The sequence below is a fragment of the Glycine soja genome, chromosome 15 (assembly GCF_004193775.1).
Source record: "Glycine soja cultivar W05 chromosome 15, ASM419377v2, whole genome shotgun sequence".
Classification (NCBI taxonomy): Eukaryota; Viridiplantae; Streptophyta; class Magnoliopsida; order Fabales; family Fabaceae; genus Glycine; species Glycine soja.
In genome coordinates this window covers 2,930,475-2,949,633 of record NC_041016.1, presented here as the reverse complement: position 1 = coordinate 2,949,633, position 19,159 = coordinate 2,930,475, and the positions used below count along the sequence as shown (strand labels likewise).

At 35.4% G+C, this 19,159-nt stretch overlaps 1 pseudogene; it reads left to right on the top strand.

The window, feature by feature from the left end:
• Window positions 1-18,369, top strand: LOC114388058 (annotated as a pseudogene).
• Window positions 18,370-19,159: the final 790 nt, after the last annotated feature.

Here is a 19,159-nt window from a genome sequence, read left to right as displayed (position 1 = left end):
CTAGACCAATTACTATGCGACCTTTTATCTCGTATCTCAGTTTCAATCCATTCTCTCTTCCCTTTCTTTCTCGACTTCCCTCAAACACTTTACTTGCAACGCTCAGTCCTAGTCAACACTTGGTTTTTGGTTTGGCTTCAATCCCTCTCTTTCAGGTCTTTCTGTCTTTTCTTTTCTTATCTTTTACTATTTTCCATGGCCGCAGTTCGATTTACGTGTTAGTTTTCTCTTTTCTCCATACACACTAGTTTTGTTTCATAATTCCTTTGCCGCTATGGATCCAAACTTTATCATAAGCGGCAACGACTTTGATGAATCAAAACAGTGGGATCTCAATGGACACTACACCAACCTTCTCAATGATCCTCTTTCCGATGTTGGCCCACTTGGTTTTTCTCACAATTCAATCTTAAACTCTGAACCCTTTGTTTCATCCTCTGCTTCCGCCGCCGCCGCCTCCTCCTCCACGGCGACGGTGGCGGATCCTTCACCTGAAGAAGACACTGATTTCTCTGAAACCTTCAAGTTCATAAGTCAAATTCTCTTGGAAGAAAACTTCGAACAGAAACCGTGTATGTGTTATGACCCTCTGACCCTGCAACACACTGAGAAATCATTCTATGAGGCTTTGGAATTGGAACCATCACTGCTTCTTTCCCCTAATCAGCACCCGCTTGAGAGCCCTGATGGGAATTCTTCTAATTCCACTACTGATTCTGCCAATTCTCATGATTTGAAGCCTTCTTCACCCAATACACCTGCTTCTGATGCTTTGCATTCCTCTTCCCACGCGCCCTCTTTGGTTGTTCCTCCCCATGCTTTGACTAAAATTAATGATGGAACCGTGGATTTGGATTCTTCTGTAACCAAGCTCTTGGCTGAAAATATTTTCAGTGATGCAGACTCTATGTTGCAGTTTAAAAGAGGGTTGGAGGAGGCTAGTAAGTTTCTTCCTCAGGGGCCTCAGCTTTTCACTGGGTTGGAGAGCCCCACGGTGTCTTCAGAGCCAAAGGGAAGAGGTGTAGCTCTGAAGATGGAGAATTCATTTGGGGTGAAGAATAGAAAGAATCATGCCCGCCAAGATGATGAAGAAGAAAGAAGCAACAAGCAGTCTGCCGTGTCTGCGGTTTGTGTTGAGGAGGAGAGTGAAATATCTGAAATATTTGACAGGGTGTTGCTTAGTGTTGAAAATGTGCCACTGTGTGCTGAAAATAATGGATCTGTGGCAGTGGGAGATAGTAACACAAAGCTAATTGAGAAATCGAGTTTGTCTGATGGGGGGAAGGTTCGATCCAAGAGGCAAGGGAGACAGAAGGAAACGGTGGATTTGAGGACCCTTTTGGTTTTGTGTGCGCAAGCTGTGTCTTCCAGTGACAACAGGACTGCTAATGAACTGTTGAAGCAGATTAGGCAGCATTCTTCTGCTTTGGGTGATGCCTCACAGAGGTTGGCTCATTATGTGGCCAATGCTCTTGAGGCCCGCTTGGTTGGTGATGGAACTGCCACCCAAATATTTTATATGAGCTACAAGAAGTTCACTACCACTGATTTCCTGAAAGCTTACCAAGTTTTGATATCTGCTTGCCCTTTCAAGAAATTTGCACATTTCTTTGCAAATAAGATGATTATGAAAACAGCTGACGGGGCAGAAACGCTTCATATTATTGACTTTGGTATCCTGTATGGTTTCCAGTGGCCAATTCTTATCAAGTTTTTATCAGGCAGACGTGGAGGGCCTCCCAAGCTGCGCATCACTGGAATAGAGTATCCCCAACCTGGCTTTCGTCCGACTGAAAGAATTGAGGAGACTGGTTGTCGTCTAGCTAAGTATTGCAAGCGTTTCAATGTCCCCTTTGAGTACAAGGCCATAGCATCACGAAACTGGGAAACAATTCAAATTGAAGACCTTAAAATTGAGCGCAATGAAGTGCTTGCTGTGAACTGTCTGGTAAGGTTTAAGAATTTGCTTGATGAGTCAATTGAAGTGAACAGCCCCAGAAAAGCTGTTATGAATTTAATCAGGAAGATGAAACCAGATATTTTTGTTCACTGCGTAGTAAATGGAACTTATAATGCCCCTTTCTTTCTCACACGCTTCAGGGAGGCACTGTTCCATTATTCTTCAATGTATGATATGTTTGATACTCTCGTATCCCGTGAAAATGAATGGAGGTTGATGCTTGAGAGAGAATTTTTGGGTCGGGAGATAATGAATGTTGTAGCATGTGAAGCTCTTGAGAGGGTTGAGAGACCTGAGACATACAAACAATGGCAGGCTAGGAATACTAGAGCTGGTTTTAAGCAGCTCCCATTGGATAAGGAGATAATGACCAAATTTAGGGGCAAATTAAGGGAATGGTACCATAGGGATTTTGTCTTTGACGAAGATGGCAATTGGATGCTTCAAGGTTGGAAGGGTCGCATTTTGTATGCTTCAACTTGTTGGGTGCCAGCATAATGATATGTGGCTCAACTCTTGTTTCTGAATTCATACTGGATTGAAGGTATGATTCTAAGGATTACTGTAGCTATCCAATACTTTCACTTTCATAATTCATCCTTGTTTAGTTTTGGGTTATAATCCTAGCAATGGTTGGCTGTTACTAGAGTTAGAACAGCATGTATTATGTAACAATGAAAAGCTAATTGTGTTCTTTGGATGGTTTCAGGTCACCTTCAGCTGTTGTGAACTGTGATGAATATTCTTCCCAGGTTTGCACCAAGTGACCCTGTATAATAGTGGTAGAATTTCCACCCAGATTAGCATCAAATCCTACAATGACAAGGACGCGAACATTAGTAGTCAGATACAATGACAAGGACGCGAACATTAGTAGTCAGATTGTTATTTACGATGTTTTTCCTTCCCTTTCCTTTTTCTGACCGACATGTATTATAGGCACTTCAGATCTTAAAAAGTAGCAAATTGGTTAAAAAGGTTTTTGCAGAGTAGTATCTTGTATCGTTAGCCACTGATTTGATTGATTTGAAATGGATGACTATTTCATTTAGTTTTACAGTGACGATTTTGCTTCTTGTTTGTCATTGAAACTTCATTTTAATTCAGCATCTAGGAAGTTCTCTCAGTTTACAATCGACGCGTCTCAATGGAAAATTATCTTAATCTGCTCCACTGGAAGGGAATTACATACCTATCTATTATTATTATTATTGTTGTTGGACTTGGATACAAATGTGACATGTTTATCTTCTCAAAACCTTTATTTTCAGCTTAAACGTACACCAACTGAAAGTCTAAAACACAGTTTGAACATTCTTAAAAAATGTTCAATTCAATTCGAACTATTATTCAACGCTGCTGCAACATCCCTTGGATCTCGTTCGATCGGTTGACTAAATCTCATATTTTTCAATTAAGAGAAATAATATTGTTGAGCATAGACCTTTGAACCTGGTCCCATTATAAATGCTTATTTCCTTTCCGAAAGAAAATTTTGATACGATTTCGATTTCTATTTTTGGGTGTATTTGGTTTGGGTGAGTCTTTTTTTTACCCAGTCCCAGCTCTTCTTGACACGACACTAGAAGCAGCATCCCTCTCTATCTTTGTAGACGTTGCACACCACACATTCTTTGCTTTCTTTATAGTCCCCAAATAATTTTGGGACGTAAAAAAGAATTTAGTTTAATTGGTTGAATAATTTGTGTGAATTGTTATAAATTTTTTAATATTATCTTTGATTCTTAAGGATAAAAAATAATAATTTTGGAAACAAAAAAGTGAAAGTCAGAAATAATATAAAGTAGCTTGTACCTTAATCTGCAACCAATGCATGTTTGTGGTAGATCCGGGACGTAAATTTCTTCATAATTCATATGTTGGCTTTCATGTTTCCCCCCCCCCCCCCCCCTCAAAATAGACATGGTTTTTGAACGTGTTTTTATACATGCTGTAAGAGAAGCTTCTACGTTTAACCCAAAGACAATGCGATTTTGATAACAACGGGAATCTAAACAAGTTTACTTTCAATTTCAATGTGAAAAGTTGTTTTCATTGAAATGTTTTAGGAAGGGACAGTTGTGAGTTGTGTGCTTTCATTTTCAAGGAATTTACTTTAGGATGGCGGGGTATTTATTTCTTTTCTTCTTTATTTTTCTTTTATTGATGATGAATTTGTTTGAAGATGAGAGATAAATAAAACCTAATCAATAAATTTGGATATTATCTAAACAATTCAATTTTAATTTCAGTACATTAATTACTTTTATCCAATCAATTAATTTATGATTTATGATGATGAGTTTTCTTGTTTGTTTGTTTTTAAAGAAAGTGTTGTCAACAATAAAATACATAATAAAAAAATTATCAGCTTTAATTTGAAAGTATATTTTTAATATGCATATATTTAAAGAGAATTTTATTAAAATATACTGAAAATGTAAAAAAGAAAATTATATTTTTTAAAGAGTCACACTTAAAGATAATTTTTACTAATTGATGGTGTATGAAAATTAAAGTCTCACAAAAAAAGATGAGAATTCACAATGGTTATATAATTTGTTTTATGATTAATAACTTATTGATCAGACGGAGTTTATTAAAAAAAATTGATCTGAAGGAGTGCAGTTGAGGATTCCATAAAGACAATCAAAACCGAGGATGGGTCAATATAATTTGTGGACCCGTATCTCTTAAAAAAAATGATTGTGGACCTGTATTCGTAAATTCGTACATCTTCAATTTGTTGTTACTCTCTTGTATTCTCAATATAGATTCTGATTCTTAGGAAAAGAAAATAATTTTTTGCTATTATTTTGACTGCTACTTCAACATTTAGTGTGTTTGCATTGTGGTTTGAATTATGACAGTACGAAATTCGATGCACCTTTATCTCAGAAGTAACTAAGGACTTACTAAGGTTGGAATTATCAAAATGACAATCCAAACATGTGCTTTATAATGTTAAATTGGCATACGGTAAATGTTGGACCCTGTCTATATTCAGTATTCAGTCCCATGAATCAGCCATTAGGACAGTGTCTCCGTCTGAACTCACTCGTTCGAAACGGTTTATTTCTCTATCATAGTTTTTGTTAATGTTTCTATGAAAATATGGAGAATTAATTTTAATAATTGGTTCTATAATTCTAGTACTCGTATCTAAAAAAATCTGAGTTCTGAACATCTTACTTTAAAAATAAAGTTTTTCCAATTACTAATTAATGAATAAACCAGCAATCAATATTATATGCACATAGACGATATATATATCATGCATATAATAAATGGTAAAATATGTTTGGAGTATTTGTAACATTTCAAAAATATTAATTTGATTTTAAAATAAATTTCATATTAATTTAGTCCTATAAAATAAAATTTATTTTTTATGATCCTTGATGGTAATTTTATTATCATTAAACATTGTAAAAGTATTTTTTATTTTTATTGAGACTAAATTAATAAAAATATTTATAAAAATTAAAATAATATTTTTTAAATTTTACAGGATTCCAAACATATTTTATCTATAATAAAATATCAGCTACTGATTTCTCATTAATGATTAAAATTAAAATTATTCACTTCAACTAATCTACTATAGAGAATTCAAATCCTATAAAAAATCATGGTCTTGCTAACGCATACATAGGGCGTATTCTGTAGAGATATTTCCTACATTCCTTGAGCGGGTGATTCTTAAAAATATATATGCTTTTTTGTTGGTCGTGATGGATTGGGTGCCATATTCTTTATTGAACGTAGCTTTCGCCCGTCCCATAATTGATATTTTCTTTCCACTTTGTTCTTAGTGCTGGACGACACATTTTGATCTTCATGATCATGGGGGCTTGCACCTGTCTACTCCTTTCCTCTCCTCTGAGTGAAACTTTTGAAAAGAACCCTTCTATACTTTGAGAGCAAAGGATTAAGCATGGCAGTGTGGGTAATTTGATTTGATCTAATTTCTTAATTTTTAAACCGAGTGCTGTTAGGTGCAATCCATGTTGGAAACTCATATTCAAGGGCACATTTATGAGTTCGTAGTTAATTTTTATTTTGTCCTTGTCCCATTCAACTAAATGACCATTACTTTTAAGAATAAAAAATAACAGTCAAGATCGACTTCTTGTCCAGGTTCTGAGGTTATACCATTTGAATCAATCATTCAATCAAGGACCCGCAGTGACTGCTTGGAATGTTTTCAGGTAGGCTGTCTCATCATAAGATGCATTGTGGACGTTAGTTAGGGAATAATCTCTTCATCCCTCAAGATAAATTATAACCATATATTCTGATTCTAATTCTAATTCTAAATATGTAGATTCCATTCATGGCGAAAATGAAACTGCTATCTTGGAGGTATATTTACAAGAATTTATTTATTTTTTATCCTTTTACTATTATTTAATGATCTTCCTTGATTCGAATAAGATCATTATTTCTTATAAAAATACTTAACATCTCATATAAAAAATTCAAATTATTGACAAAATCAGTATTCATTTTGTGACAATTGTTTAGTGTAGAACTTTTTTTTACTGCAACTTTACAAGTACTGTGGCAGACAGATTAGTGATGAGGTACTCGAGATTGTTCCATATTAGTTTTAAGTTAGAATATAAGAGAATTAATTTTTCTAAATGAACATAAGTTGATATGTGGAATATCCTTTTAGAAAACTTATTCATAGAAACTCAATATGCTATTAGATATCAAGTAAAAAAAAGAGATAACAAAGAGAAAAATATAAATATTATATTATAAATAATATGATGAGATAAGAAAAATACTCCATTATTAATTTGGTTCTTAAATAATTTTAAATGATTTAATTTGTTCTTTAAATTTTTAAAAAGTTTAATTTGACTCTCAAGTTTTTAAAAATAAATCAATTTAGTTTTCAAATTTTTAAAAGATTAAATTTGGTCTTCAATTTTTAAAAATAAATTAATTTGGTCTCTAAATTATTTTAAATAGTTTAATTTGGTTCTCAAATTTTTAAGAATTTGATAATCAAATTAAACCTTTTAAAAATTTAGAAACCAAATTGATTCATTTTTAATAACTTGATGATGAAATTAAATCTTTTTAAAACTTGGAGATCAAATTAGAACATTTAAAATAATTTAAGGATCAAATTGATAATTAACCCTAAAAGAAAAGAGAGATGAAAAGAAATACTAATTAGGTGTTTTAAAAAAATGTGTACTAATTGCTCATTTAATTTTCTGCTGGAGAAAAATCTTCTATTTTATTCCATCTTACCATCACCGTTCTAATCTAACAAAATTATAACTATCTTTCTTTAGACATAAAAAAATAAAACACTAGTGATACATGTTATATTCAACAAGTTATTTCGGTTAGTTTTTATTTTTGTTATTAACTGTAAAGTTTATTTCACTGTTAAATCGATAAGTTTTTATAAAAATAATTTATAGTATTTTTTTAGTAGTTTTTAATTTTTTAAAAATATTATTTTAACTAATATTTTTTAAAACGTTAGTTTCTATTTTTAATTTTTTTATATTTTATTTTATTTTTATCCTTAAAATATTTACTCAAAATTTTTATTATCCCTTTTAAATATTATTTTATATTTTTCAACTATTTTAATAACTAATTTTATCGAATACTTATTATTTAAACTAACTTAAAATTAATTAATATTTTATGTTCAAACAAATTTTTCGTCTACATACTCAAAGTGTTGGTGGGATGTTTTCTCGTTCAAAAGATTATTTACTTGGAAAGATTAGGCAAGGTATAAACATGAGCATTTATGATGCAGAAATTATTAATTTTGGCATGCATATAAAAGGAGAAACAAAACAAAGAGGAAGTCAACCCAGATCGGGGGGTGTATCTGGATTTATTGTATTAAAACATAAAAGGACATGGTTGAAGTTTCAAAGGGATGTCATATAACATGAACCGCGTCTAAATCATTATGTTATTATCCATAGAAAAATAATCATAAGAAAAAGTTTCCTTTGAATGTTCCCTTTTTTTATATGATCCTTTGTTGTCGTCGTCGTCGTCAAATTAAACAACGCCTTTTCTTTTGCCTGAGATGTTGAGGACAAGTCGATTACTACATCACGGGACGCAAGAAAACATAGCCTATTAGCATTCGAGTGCGTTCACATTCAAAAATATTAGTTTAATACCCTCATACGAATACAGGAAACGGTATTCATACAACAACAGAGTTATATATATGAGAATTTATACAATATTTTCACAATTATCTTCTTTCTCTTTCTCTTTTTCTTTTATTTATTTATAAATTTTTCATACAAAAAACTATATAATAAAAATCTCTTTAGGAATGGGATGTGTTGAATGACCAGAGGTCAAGGATTCACTTGCATGTCGCCACATGTGTACTTTTGACTGCTTCGCATGGTTAGGTGGCTAGGAATTCTTTGTTTATTTATTATTTTAATTTACAACTTATATTCATGGAATGGAGACCATATAACACACTTATCTCCCGTGTGGGTGACTGTGACTACTACTAGCCCGTGCCCGACCATTAATATTTTTATTTATTTATCTATAACTTATGCTGAATAAAAGAAATTGTGCACTATTGTTGTCAACTTTAATTTTTTACTATGTGAATTTTAATGCTGTATATAAAAGACATTTTTGTCAACTTTAGTTTTTTATAATATGAGTGTGGATTTTGACCATGTTATTTTTTTTTTGAGAGGTTGACCATGTTATTTAGTAAGCATTAGCACAGTTTTTAATTAACACTAGTTATAAAATTTAAAAATAATCATTCATATGCATTGTGAAATAAAATCACATTTGTATTATTTAAGTTGAAAATTGTGTGTGGGCAATGCATAAAGTTAATTAACTTAGCAAAATCATTCAAAAATAATTTTGATTATATACATAAATTATTTACGTATGATTTTAGAAGTACAAATAGTTAAATACATGTAAAAATACGTTTTTTTATGGGATATTTAGATAAAATCTATTAGGAACATAGGATTGCACTATACTATGCTAACTACAATAAAAGGTAATTCATAATTCTTCCTTGTTTATTTCATTTATTGCATTCCTTTTTATAGTGTTTACAATGTCTAATACTGATAATGATATCAATTTTGTTGTAACAGAATTGGATTGTGATTTGGGGCTGTTCCTTAACAAGCAACAATGCTAACGAAATTAGGTACTACTGTTGGGTCCCTTCACATGTAATCATTCAAGTATGTTGGTTTGGTATGGGTGCGGGCTGGTATGGTGTATGTTGTGGTGGGTTGTTGTTGCTATCAATACCCACCGCTGGAAAACCAACCTTGTCCCCAAGGTTGGACAATAAAAACAAGCTGAAATAGGGGTGAGTTTAGAAAACAAAAGGTATGTTAGTGAAATTACTTTGTTTGTGGATTGGTTTGGGCCTAACAATAATAATGTCTGAATGAATAATGTCAAGGAGAGGATTGGGTTTGTGACCTGCGCCGTGGAGCAATCAAGGAAGGCGTTAAAGACGGGTGGCGGAGATGATGGTGGAGGCAGTAACTTCGGTGGTGGTGGTGGTGGATGTGGTGGCGGGTGTGGTGGCAGATGTCGTCGTTGATGACAAACAGAGGAAAGCCGAATCTTGACGGCGAAAAAATCCAAACTGAGCGCAGATGAATCTGATGCTTGATGGCAGCGTCGCCGAGCAGGATGGTGTCATTGCCGTAAGGGATTTCGTGGCAATGGCCGTGACAGTAACAACGGTGGGCGGTGCGAAGTGATGGAGGCAACAGACAACTAAGCTAGATGTGGCGGTTGGTCGAATGAAAGCGTAAAAGCGGTAGCAGAGCCATGGGTGCGACTATTTTGAGTTTGGGATGGTGGGAAACAGCCAAGGGAGGCGGAGCTAACGTGGGTGCTGTTGTTGGTGGTGGTGGTCTGGGAGGAGATGGAGATGGAGTGGATGCTGTTAAGGTCTCCACAGGTGGTGGTGCGTCTATTGGGAATGAGTTGGGAGGAAAGGGAGTGGGTATGAGAGCGGATAATTGGTCAAGGATGACGTCAAGCTTGGTGGTCATCTCCAAAGTTTGGGTGGTCATGGAGGATAACTTCAGGGTAAGGTGGTATACAACCTTTTCAAGGCGGTCTAGGGTGGTCTGGTGGCTGTAGTGAATGAGTATGATTAAAGGTAGGGGTTTCGGCAGGTAGAGGTAGCCATGGGAGGCAGCCATGGATGGCAGGTCGAACCAATTTGTTAGGAACAAAGGACTGCACTATGCTATGCTAACTACAATAAAAGGTAATTCATAATTCTTCCTTGTTTGTTTCATTCATTGTATTCCTTTTTATAATGTTTACAATGTCTAATACTGATAATAATATCAATTCTGTTGTAACAGAATTGGATTATGATTTGGAGTTGTCCCCTAATAAGCAACAATGCTAACGGAATTAGACATTACTGTTGGGTTCCTTCACACATAATCATTTACATATGTTGGTTTGGTATGGGTGCGGTCTGTCTGGTATGATGTGGTTTGTGGTGGGCTGTTGTTGTTGCTATCAAAATCTAAGTAGCACAATTTATTACATACATTTTCTATCATGTATGTATTTTTTTTGGCACAATATCATTATTTTAAGGTTAAATATATAATATTTTTAATTAATTTATCATGTATATTTGGTGCAGAAGTTAAAGTTATTTTTTTTATTAGTACAAGGAACTAAAAGCCCAAATTAGAAATTACTAGGAAATGTGACAGCTGCATCTGCCAGAATTGCAACAAAAGTAAGCTATGTTTTCTCGAAATATATGAGTGTGTAGGTTAGTAAATTCATATATATATATATATATATATATATATATATATATATATATATATATATAACATCTTTCATTCAATAACTTCACTGCTATGGCTGAATCAGATTCTATAAGAACCTCTCCTAAAGGATATGTAAACATTATTAATTTTAAAATATTTATGTTTTTAGGGACTTTAATCTGATTTTATCTTATATATAACACACTAAAGATAATATATCTGTCTTCGTTAAAATAGTACGAAAAGGAGCTTGGCGGCTTTTGCTGCTTCCTTAATACAAAAACAATGCATCATTTTATAAGAAAAGGTAGGACCGCATATCACCGAACAGTGTCGGTTACACTTCAGTTGAAGATTTTCTGAGTTTACGAGGTACTCTACTCTGCAACAAAACTTGTACTTGGTTTGTCCATAGTTAGATTCATTCATCAGGGTCTTTATCATGATTGATTTTCCTTAATTCATTTCTTATGATGAATATAATGATTACCATCACTAGACGCAGCTATTTAAATTTCTGAATCTTCCCTGCTATTATTAATCCCTAGAGTATATATTGTTCTCACTTTGTTCATTTATTCCCGTTCCCATTCTTGTTTCTTGTTCTGTCTTTGGTTCCCGTTCCAAGTTTCATTGACAATCCTAGTCAGATACTGTGTGCTTCTTAGAAATATTCTTCAGAGATACATCTCTTCTAGAAGTCTAATGTCATGGTAGAGTTCAACATGCTTTCTATTAACTCTAGCAGCAAAGAGGTTTTAGTTTGAGTTTGAATATTCATCTTCCCCTTCTTCCGGTGCAAGCTCAAGTGGAGAATCCATGGAGTTTACTAAGTATTCAAATCCCATCCTCAGATACATAAGCGACATCCTCATGGACGAGGAAGACGACTTGGAGTGCAAACCCTGCATGTTGCAGGAATGTTTGAGACTCCAGGCTGCTGAAAAATCCTTCCATGATGCCCTTCTCCATCAAAACCCTTCTCCTTTCCGTGATGAAAACACTTGCATCACGGACTCTGATGAAATTTTTGGTCGCATTCCAAGTTTTGTGAGCAGTGGCAGCTGCACCACAGATAATTCATGTGAGTCTGACTTGCTCAACGGTGTGAGTGAATTTAATTCTTCTTTCCTACAACTACAAACCCCTCTAGTTGATTCCCCAGAAGACGGTTATTTTCATGATGGAACCTGGAATCTATTTCAGTCTCATACAAAGCCACTGATGGTAGAAGAGGGTACTCCAGCTTCAGCACTAAGAGAAAAGAGAAGCCATGGGATGGATGGTCATGCTTCTCATGAAAAGGAAGGAAGAAGAGGTAGCAAGGTTTCAGCCATCTTTTCTGACGACTCAGAGCCACGAGAGATCTTAGATGAGGTGCTGCTTTATCAAACTGGAGGAAGTCAACCACTCTATAGTGCTCCTACTGAGCCATCACAAAGGGTTGATTTAGGAAGGTCCAATGGAAAGGCAACACGTCTACGTTCAAAGAAAGTGTCCACCAACATGGAGACAACTGTGGATTTATGGACCCTTCTGACTCAATGTGCACAGGCAGTGGCAAACTATGACCAAAGAAATGCGAATGAATTACTCAAGCAGATTAGGCAACATTCTTCACCTTTTGGGGATGGGCTTCAGCGTTTGGCTCATTACTTTGCCAATGGCCTTGAGACAAGGTTGGCTGCTGGGACCCCATCATATATGCCCCTAGAAGTGGCAACTGCTGCTGACATGTTGAAAGCTTACAAACTATTTGTTACATCCTCTCCTTTGCAGAGGTTGACAAACTATTTGACAACCAAGACAATCATCAGTCTTGTGAAAAATGAGAGCAGTGTTCATATTATGGACTTTGGCATTTGCTATGGTTTTCAGTGGCCTTGCCTTATCAAGAAGCTCTCAGATAGGCATGGTGGTCCTCCAAGGCTTCGTATAACAGGAATTGATCTTCCTCAGCCGGGATTTCGGCCTGCAGAAAGGGTCGAAGAGACCGGGCGGCGTTTGGCAAACTTCTGCAAGAAGTTCAATGTCCCTTTTGAATACAATTGCCTTGCACAGAAATGGGAAACTATAAGACTTGCAGATCTCAAGATAGACAGGAATGAAGTAACTGTTGTTAGCTGTTTCTACCGGCTGAAGAACTTGCCTGATGAAACTGTGGATGTGAAGTGTCCAAGAGATGCTGTGTTGAAGTTGATAAGGAAGATCAATCCAAACGTGTTCATCCATGGGGTGGTCAATGGCGCTTATAGTGCACCCTTTTTCCTTACTAGGTTCAGGGAAGCACTTTATCACTTCTCATCACTGTTTGATGTGTATGAGGCTAATGTGCCTCGTGAAGACCCGCAAAGAGTGATGCTTGAGAAAGGGTTGTTTGGAAGGGATGCCATCAATGTCGTAGCGTGTGAAGGGGCTGAGAGGGTTGAGAGACCGGAGACCTACAAGCAGTGGCAGGTTAGGAACCTCAGAGCTGGGTTCAAGCAACTCCCTTTGGATCCTCAGTTGGTGAATGATGCCAAAGATATTGTGAAGAGGGAATATCACAAAGATTTTGTGGTGGCTGAGAATGACAAGTGGGTTTTGCTGGGGTGGAAAGGGCGTATTCTGAATGCCATTTCTGCTTGGACTCTTGCTTAAGCAATGTCCAGACATGTCTTGTAACTGGAAATGCAATAATCTTCTCAATGCTATGCTATTTCTCTTTCTTCATTTGATTTCGCATTTCAGATATTTCTGTTCAATTTACTTCCTAGCTGGCATGAGTGTGAGTTTGGATAGTCTCCAAAATCATGTTTGGATTGTTTTTAAAATTATGGTAGAATTAATTATGATACAAAAAAATCATGATAGAGTTGAAGCAAATAGGAATAACTTTACTTCTATCAAAATCAATTCTATAATAATCAATCAATTATGTAAAATAAATTTCTTTCAAAATCAATTTTATCATCACTAATCCAAACACACACTAAGTGGTAAGACATGACATATTTCCTTTTTTGATGAATCACAAATTTACTACTCATGGTAAGAAAAGGGAGAAGAAAATAAGAAAAGGTACACCACAATGGCAACCGAATCTAGGAAATCATAGGATCAAATCAAACAGCAGGTAGATTTGACTAAAAGTAGCAGACAATACTGTCTCAACTAAGAATTGGATAAGGACATCTTCATTAATGAGCCACGTTTTACACTGTCTTCTATGAAAAATAAGCGAGCCTTTACATTCTGCTCCTCAAGTCTGCAATATATACTGCGTTGTCTCTTTTGTTTGTTTCTTGTAAATAATCAGAGCTTTCCTAGTTAAGTTAATTTATCAATGAACGGAACCATTTCAAAAGCCCTTCAATAGAATGTATGGATTTCCCACATACTAATTACTAATTAGTGTTGTGGAGAGTCCAATCTGGCAAATGCACAAACTTAACTTTGCTAACTTAGATTGCAGCATTACTTAAAACTTTGACTAGCCCCCCGTATTTCTCCACGAGGTTAACAACTCAAGACAGTATATAAGGAGGAGAGGCTGATGAATCCTTTCTCTGGACAAACAAAGTAGCAAAGAAAAAGAAGACGGAGAGAGAAACTCAAAATTAAATGAATTAGTATTTCACTTGTAACCACCTTACGTTTTAATATCATAATGTATTCAATAAGCAAAAGCAAATTTCCAAAAGACCAACAGTTTCATAGGATATAATGTATAACGATACAAAAAAAAAAAAAAAAAAAACACGCAAGGCTTTTGTTTTAACCCTTTAATCTTGAAGTATTCAATCTAAATTAGCAGGGTAAATCCTGAATCTTAAGATGAAATTATGAAGGTCTTTATACCAATGGAAAAAGAGCATATAGAACCACGATAAATGCTCAAGGTCTGAAGCAGAATCAAACCTAGCTAACTTCTATGCTATCAAATGATCACTAAGCTCATCTACTTTGTGTTGACACTAGATGGTCTAAGCACGTTCCAGTCCAGCTTATCTCCACTCTGTTTTGCAAAATTATTAAAAAAAATATTATTGATTATATACATATGATTTTAGAAGTACAAATGATTAAATACAAGTAAAGAAAAAGTGTTTATAAGAACATGTGGTTGACTAGACTAACACTACATTTGTATTTCTTAAGGAACATTTCACCTTCCAATGTTATGAATGAAAAAATAATTAAAAATAAAGATATTATTAAAGGTGATCAGTTATATTTTATAAAAAAATCATTAATATTTTACAATGTTATAGTGATAAAGAAAAAAAAATATGATTTTTAGATATTTAGATAAAACCTAATTAACATAATTTAATGCATATTTTTTCTATCATGTATATTTGGGGGCAAAAGTTAAAGATATTATACAAATATTCTTAAATATTTTTAATTACTCAAAAGATAAATATTTAATATTTTAAAAAATAATAAATATTTTCAATAAAAAATATTACATTGTTTTAGTACTATATTCTTAACTTAAACACTTAACTTATAAAATAAAAAATATTAATAATTTTTTTTCATGGTACATTTTAATAATTTTTGTTTATAATAAAAGAAAAAAATTACTTGAATTTTATTTATAATATCAATTTAAAAATCTTGCAATAATTTTTATATAAAAATGTTCATTGCAAGTAATCAATAATTATATAATTTTAAATAGTTTTACACTTTACCTTAGCATTTTACATACATTTATAGATAAACTATTTTTCCCTTGTCTTATGCTTATTATTATTTTTCGTAATAATATCTTCTTATTATTTTTTTTAAAGGAACTTCTTATTAAATTTTTAGGAAAATATAGTTTAGGTTTTCTCTAGTTTTATCTTGTAACGCACGAAGATATACATATACTAGTCTACATTAGAAAATAGTCCAAAAAGTGGCTTGGCGGCTTTGACTGTTCTTCCCAGAACCTTCCTTGGTAAAAAATCACGCATCATTTTATAAATTCTATATAACAAAGGTACGACCCCTTATCATCCAACAGTGTTGGTTTCACTTCGATCAGTTGGAGATTGTCTGAGTCTACGAGGTACTCTGCAACCAAACTACTATTACTACTTGGTTTGGTTTCCCTAAGTTAGATTCACCATCAGGTTCTATAGGCATTATTATACTATAATGTTTTTACTCTAATTGATTTACCTTCATTCATTTCTTATGTTGTATAAAATGATTATCATCACTAGAGGCTGCTATTTCGATTTCTGAATCTTGCCTGCTATTATATTGAATTGATCCCTAGTGTATTGTTCCCATTTCTTTCATATGATCCGGTTCCTGTCCCTGTTTCTTGTTCTGTCCTTGGTTCCTTGTCAATTATTGTTGGCTTCTTTGAAACAATCTGAACTTCTTCAGGTACATGTCTTGTAATTTCTTGGTCGAGTTCAACATGAACTCTCTTGTGCAAAACTTTAGTGGTCCTATCACGGAATTTTCAAATCAGAACCAAGTAGAGAAGGGGTTTGACTTTGAGTTTGATGATTCATCTTCTTCCCTTTCTTCCGGCGCAAGCTCAGGTGGAGAATCCACAGAGGTAACCAAATACTCCAACCAAATCCTCAGATACATAAGCGACATCCTCATGGACGAGGAAGACGACCTGGAGCGCAAACCCTGCATGTTGCAGGAATGTTTGAGACTCCAGGCTGCTGAAAAATCCTTCCATGATGCTCTTCTCCATCAACCTTCTTCTCGTTTCCGTGATGAAAGTGTTAGCATCACAGACTCTGATGAAAATTATGGTCGCAATGCTAGCTTCGAGAGCAACGGCAGCTGCACCACTGATAATTCATGTGAGTCTGTCTTGGTCAACGGTGTTGGTGAATTTGATTCTTCTTTCTTACAACTACAAACCCCTCTAGTTGATTCCCCACATGATCCATCTGGGGAGTCACCAGGTGTTGGCTTTTTTCATGATCCATTTGTGAAGTCACAAGCTGCTGGCTATTTTCATGATGGAACCTGGAATCTCTTTCAGTCTCAGAGTCAGACCAAGAAGCCACTGATGGTGGAAGAGGGTTTTTCAGCTTCAGCACCAAGAGAAAAGAGAAGCCATGGGATGGATGATTATGCTTTTCATGAACAAGAAGGAAGAAGAGGCAGCAAGGTTTCAGCCGTCTTTTCGGACGAGTCAGAGTCACCAGAGATCTTAGATGAGGTGCTGCTTTGTCAATCTGGAAGAAGTCAATCCCTCCTTTGTGCTGCTGCAGAACCATCACAAAGTGTTAATTTAGGAGGGTCCAATGGAAAGGGGACACGATCGCGTTCGAAGAAAGTGTCCACCAAAGCCGGCACAGCTGTAGATTTATGGACCCTTCTAACTCAATGTGCGCAGGCCGTGGCAAGCTTTGACCAACGGAATGCAAATGACTTACTCAGCCAGATTAGGCAACACTCTTCAGCTTTTGGGGATGGACTCCAGCGTTTGGCTCATTACTTTGCCAATGGCCTTGAGACAAGGTTGGCTGCTGGGACCCCATCATACATGCCCCTAGAAGGAACAACTTCCGCTGATATGTTGAAAGCTTACAAACTATATGTTACATCCTCTCCTTTGCAGAGGTTGACAAATTATTTGGCAACCCAGACAATTGTTAGTCTTGTGGAAAATGAGGGCAGTGTTCATATTATTGATTTTGGCATTTGCTATGGTTTTCAGTGGCCATGCCTTATCAAGAAGCTCTCAGAAAGGCATGGTGGTCCTCCGAGGCTTCGTATAACAGGAATTGAACTTCCTCAGCCGGGATTTCGGCCTGCAGAAAGGGTCGAGGAGACTGGACGACGATTGGCAAACTACTGCAAGAAGTTCAATGTCCCTTTTGAATACAATTGTCTTGCACAGAAATGGGAAACTATAAAACTTGCAGATCTCAAGATAGACAGGAATGAAGTAACTGTTGTTAGCTGTTTCTACCGGCTGAAGAACTTGCCTGATGAAACTGTGGAAGTGAAGTCTCCAAGAGATGCTGTGTTGAAGTTGATAAGGATGATCAATCCAAACATGTTCATCCATGGGGTGGTCAATGGCACTTATAGTGCACCCTTTTTCCTGACTCGGTTTAGGGAGGCACTCTACCACTTCTCATCACTGTTTGATATGTTTGAAGCTAATGTGCCACGTGAAGACCCAGAAAGAGTGATGCTTGAAAAAGGGTTGTTTGGAAGGGATGCCATCAATGTCATAGCGTGTGAGGGGGCTGAGAGGGTTGAGAGACCGGAGACCTATAAGCAGTGGCAGGTTAGGAACCAGAGAGCTGGGTTCAAGCAAGTCCGTTTTGATCCTCAGCTGGTGAATCATGAAAAGGAAATGGTGAAGAAGGAATATCACAAAGATTTTGTAGTGGCTGAGGATGGCAAGTGGGTTTTGCTGGGGTGGAAAGGGCGTATTCTGAATGCCATTTCTGCTTGGACTCCTGCTTAAGCATTGTCCAGAAAGTGTCTTGTAACTAGTAACTAGTTATCTACTCTTAGGTCGGTTAATGAAAATGCAATAAACTACTCTTTTCTATTTTGCTTTCTCCATATGTTTCCACATTTTTAGACATTGCTGTTGAATTCACTTCCTAGCTGGTATGGCATGACACATTTCCTTTCTTGATGAAGCACAAATTTACTACCGATGGTAAGGAATGACAGAAGCAAAAATAAGAAAAAAGGACATCACAATGGAGACTAAATCTAGTAAACCATAGGAACAAACCAAACAGAAAAACAGCAGTTACATCTGACAATACTCTCTCAATTACGGATTAGACAGGGACATCTTCATTAATGTACCACGTATTGCACTGTCTTCTGTGAGAAAGAAGTCATCTGCCTTTACAATCTGCACAATACTGCACTATAAACAGTATTGTCTGTTTGGCTTATTTGTTGTAAATAATTAGAGTCCTAGTTAATTTATCTATGACTCTAACCAATTCAAAAGGCTTTCATAAAAGTTGTGGGGTTTCCACAAATGAGTAGTGACACGAGAGAGTCTAATCTGGTGAGTGCACAAATGAGTTGTGATGTTTACAATGGTCTCAACTCTCAAGACTGAATCATCATTTGGAAGCCAACACACAATTCATATCAGGGGGCAAGTGGCTGATGAAGCCTTTCTGAGACAAAAATAGCAAAGACAAAAGAACGAAGAGAAAAGGTCAAAATTATAGCGTTTGCGGAAATGAATTACAACGTGTTTGCTTTTTTTATAAATCTTAATTTGACTCACAAGCGAAGTAAAACAAAAGGCAATAGCTTCTACGTATCGTATTTATAGATATTAACGTGATTTATGACAACACACTCATTGTACGCTACATTTATGAAGTTGTTCATTTCGGCGTCAGTCTTGTATTGTGTAGAATATTATTAGCGT